Source organism: Onychomys torridus, chromosome 4 (genome assembly GCF_903995425.1).
Source record: "Onychomys torridus chromosome 4, mOncTor1.1, whole genome shotgun sequence".
NCBI classification, from domain to species: Eukaryota; Metazoa; Chordata; class Mammalia; order Rodentia; family Cricetidae; genus Onychomys; species Onychomys torridus.
In genome coordinates this window covers 806,626-811,022 of record NC_050446.1, presented here as the reverse complement: position 1 = coordinate 811,022, position 4,397 = coordinate 806,626, and the positions used below count along the sequence as shown (strand labels likewise).

At 46.3% G+C, this 4,397-nt stretch overlaps 1 pseudogene; it reads left to right on the top strand.

The window, feature by feature from the left end:
• The first annotated feature begins 1,338 nt into the window (after positions 1-1,338).
• LOC118581370 lies at positions 1,339-1,742 on the top strand (annotated as a pseudogene).
• The last annotated feature ends 2,655 nt before the right edge of the window (positions 1,743-4,397 follow it).

Sequence of the window (4,397 nt, the reverse complement as noted above, 5' to 3'; positions counted from 1 at the left end):
GCATGATGCAAATATATCTCCACATATGTACTTACTGCTTAAAAAGTAACATGTGGTTTGGCAAGAGAGAACTGAACAAAGGCCCCAAGTCAACAGCTCTGCCCAGTACTACTGCCTAGTGCACATCAGGAGGCCAGAGAGACTGCTCAGGGGGCAAGAGCACTTGCTGTGCAAACATGGAGACCTAAGTGTGGATCCCAGCACCACAGAAGAGCTGGGCATGCAGTGTGCAGCCTATGACACTGAGCTGTTCAAGGTAAAGCAAGGAGTCTGGGGCTTTCTGCTTGTCAGCCTGGCTTCAGGTTCAGTGGTGGACAGTGTCTCAAAGGAATAAGACAAGGGGTAATAGAGGGGACATCTAATGCCATCCTCTGGCCTCCACATATGCATGTGTGAGAAATTAATACCAGGTCCCCTTTCTCACCAACAGAACATAATGTGAAGAACACAGAGTGACCCCAGGGACTATGCTGTTAGAACCAAAGTCCAGATGTAATCACATGAGAACATTCTATCATCTTCCCAAACATCAAGGGAGTGGAACCCAACACAAATCTAGGTAGGAATTGTCCTGGGCAGAAGGTGACATTTGGTTCCTGCCTCTAAGAGGCATCATGGGACAACTGCTGGAGCTTTGTGAGGGGTTCTGCAGGGAGTACAGGAAACTTTTTTTTTTTCAGGGAACTCTTTGTGCTATGTTTATGCGTCTTCTGCAATTGGAAGTACTTGCAAATAAATTGAATTCTCCACCCCAGGCAGCAGACTTACAATGTTGAAGGCAACTTCTGGTCAGATATTTCAAGAAAATGAAGAAGCAGAGGGCTGGGCACTTAGAAATTAAGCAAACAAGGCAAGGAAATTTGTGTCTGAGGAAATCAGAAAGCTGTGCAAGAAAATATCATGCAACCTGAGTACCGTACATGCCTGAGGTGTCAACAGAGTTCACGTGGCCACAAAATGAATCCACGTATTCCTGACCAACCTGGGCAAACCCTGGCTCAAAATAAAAATAAAACAAAATGTTTCACTATCCACCAAACACAAAAATATGAAATAAGCCTAAAAGAACTCAGATCTCAGGGGAGGCAAGGGTGGGGCTGCGGAGGAAGTATCACCTTCCAAAGTCATATCGAAAGCTAAAATAGATTTATAAGCATGTTATTTAGATGCACACAGATAGATGCAAAATGATTTTGTTTCATGTGAAAAAAATGGATTCCTCAACATGTGGTGGTACCCACCTTCAATGCCTGCATTTCAGAGGTTAAGGCAGGAGGATTGAAAATCTGAGAACACCAAGATTCTGTTTAGAAAAAAACAAAAAGGGAGCTGAGAGTTCAATGGCCAGCTTAGGAGATGCCACCAAAGGGGGGAAGTGGTTCTGGAAAAGGGGGAGAAGAACGTGCAGCCTCAGGGAGTAACATTGCTCACAAGAAATGTCTCTGGAGCCCTAAAGGTAGTAGCAACACAGTGAAGGTCAGACATATCCTGTGTGAAAAACATGGCAAAGCCGTGGAAGCCATGGACGACATGGCCACCATGAAAAAGCTAAAGTCAGGAATGGGTGAAGCAGTTGCACAACTGTGAAGATGAAACCAGGTGAGCGGAGGTCCATGGTGGGATGGGTTGAAGAATCGGCCTTTGCCTTGCTTTTAAGTGAGATGGATAAGCCTGTGTCTACAGACCCACCAGTTATGACAAATTTTGGGTATCATATTATTATGGTTGAAGGGAGAAAATAAAATCACAGGAAAAACTGGAAAAAAAAAAACACAAAAAGGGGCTGGAGAAATGGCTCAGCGGTTAAGAGTTCTGGCTACTCTTCCAGAGGACCCAGGTTCAATTCCCAGCACCCACACGGCAGCTCCAACTGTGTGTAACTCTAGTTCTAAGGGATCTGACACCCTTACACAAAAAACATACATGCAGGCAAAACACTAATGCACATAAAATAAAAACAAATAAATTATTTGCTGGGCAGTAGTGGCGCATGCCTGTAATCCCAGCAATTGGGAGGCAGAGGCAGGTGGATCTCTGTGAGTTCGAGGCCAGCCTGGTCTACAGAGCTAGTCCAGGACAGGCTCCAAAGCTACAGAGAAGCCCTGTCTTGGAAAAAAGAAAGAGAAAGAAAGAAAGAGAGAGAGAGAGAAAGAAAGAAAAGAAAAGAAACCACACACCAAAAAAAAAAAAAAAAAGCAGGGGAGGAGGGGCTGGGAGGGCAGAGCTCAGTTGGTAGAATGTTTGACTAACATGAAACCCTTCATTCCATAAATCAGGTGTGGTGGTGAATACCAGCCATCCCAGCACTTGGGAGATAGAGGCAGAAGGATAGGAACTTCAGGTCTTTCTCAACTACATGTGAAGTTCAAGGCCAACTTAGGCTACAAGGGAGCCTGTCTTGGCAAAGAAAAAACGTAGTTGCCCTTGGAGAACAGGAAATGGCTGGATTTTTAAGTCTCTTAGAACAAAATGTATGGAAAACTTTAATATAAAGGTAAAAATCAAGCTATAAAACATAGTCCCAATGGATCCATCTACAAAACAACTCCCCCACCTAAGACTCAGGGAAGAGGGAGCAGAAGGACCATAGGGGCCAGAGGGTCATGGAATTTGCTGTGAGATTATGTCTCCTAGTAATATCAAAGCTACATCCAGGAAGTCTCACCAACACGCCTGCTTGAGGAGCTGAGTAAGGACAATAATAGTCATAACAAAGTGGATGGGGAAAAATCCACAAGTCCACAAGTGTAAGGAGTCTGTCCTTAATTACATCGGCCTGCGACGGCAGCCCAGCCTGAATAGCGGGCGGGCCCTCTGTGTGTCCCCTTTCTCTCCTTCTGCTCTCTTCCCTCCACGCTCCCTCTCTCTCTGTGTCTCTCTCTCTGTGTCTCTCTTTGTGTCTCTCTCTGTCTCTCTCTCTGTCTCTCTCTCTCTGTCTCTCTCTGTCTCTCTCTCTCTGTCTCTCTCTGTCTCTCTCTCTCTGTCTCTCTCTCTGTCTCTCTGTCTCTCTCTCTCTTTCTATCTCTGTCTCTCCCTTCCTTTATCTCCCAATAAAGCTCTAAAAAGGCAACTATGGCTCATGACTCTCCTTCAGCACGCTCCTCCAACAGCATGACCGCCGTGGTTGGCAGCCAGCCATGAGCAGCGCCAATTTAACCAACATTTGGTGCCGTTCAGACTTGGATACAACACCGAGCACCAAGAACCTGCTGTGACCACTGCCGCTTCTCGCCTCAACTGGACCCCTATACAGCTACCCTGCTACCGCCATGATTCTCCACAGTGAGTCTCGCGGCTGTAGTCTGAGCTATATTCTTTGCGATGGACACCCAAGGTTGTCCTCGGGCTGTGCTGGCAACGGCAGGCACATTTTCGCTCCTGACGAGGAGATAAAAGTTGTTTCGGGTCTACAGAGACAGTGCAGCTGCAGCCCTCACGTTCCCTTGATGAAGAGGAATGGTGACTTGAGCTGATTCTCAGATCTCTCTCCACTCTAGGGGACGCCCAGGATTGGAGTCTGACCCCAGTTTGTTAGTTTAATTTTAATTTTTCTCTTGGCTACAGCCATGAGACAAAGGGGCAGATACATTTACCACCTACATTGGCGGATAGGAGTGGGTACCGGTAAGCCTGGCCACATAACAGTGTTAACCTGGCCACATAATAGCATTGCAGAAACTTCTACCAGAGAACGGGCAAATAAAATTTACTTTATCTCCAAGCTTTCTGCTAAAGCTCTAAACCCTTCTCCCTCCCCACTTCTGCGTCTGCCAGGTGCAACATTTTCTGCCTGACTTCCTCCGGCAATGGGCAGGCTCAAATGGGCAGGCTTGGGCGGTTTCTAAGACTCGTCCTAATTTACCTTAACACCACCCACTAATTCTCAAACTGCCTTGAGAGACAAAGACAGGTCTGGAAGTGGCTAAGACCCATACAAATAAGTTTACAGTAGTCAGGATGGCTCCTAAGCCAAAAAAATCAACTTATAGCCTCAGACAAGTCTTCCAAAAGGATCGGTTTATAGTCTGCCTACTGGCAGATCTTCTAAAAGCTGTCCTTAAGCCAACAATCATCAGAAAAAAAATCCAGGACACGGAGTAAAATCCATCTCTTGTTCTCCAGACCTCCTCGACTAAAACATAAGTATCTGGAGGGCAAGGCTCCTGACTCTACAGGCAAAGGAGTCATCTGTGGTATTTAAGGTGTGCCAGGGAAGAGATAAAAGCCTGAAAACAAAATTGCCAAGTGCTGGCTCTTGCTGACTCCCAAAAGCTGTTGGGTCCCTGTTTTAAGTGAAAAAAGGCCATGGGCTAGCAAATGCCCTGCCAGGCCATCAACAGCCTTTGTAAAGATGCTGCCTAGAAAGACAACCAGTCAGCTGACTGCCCCCAGGTGCC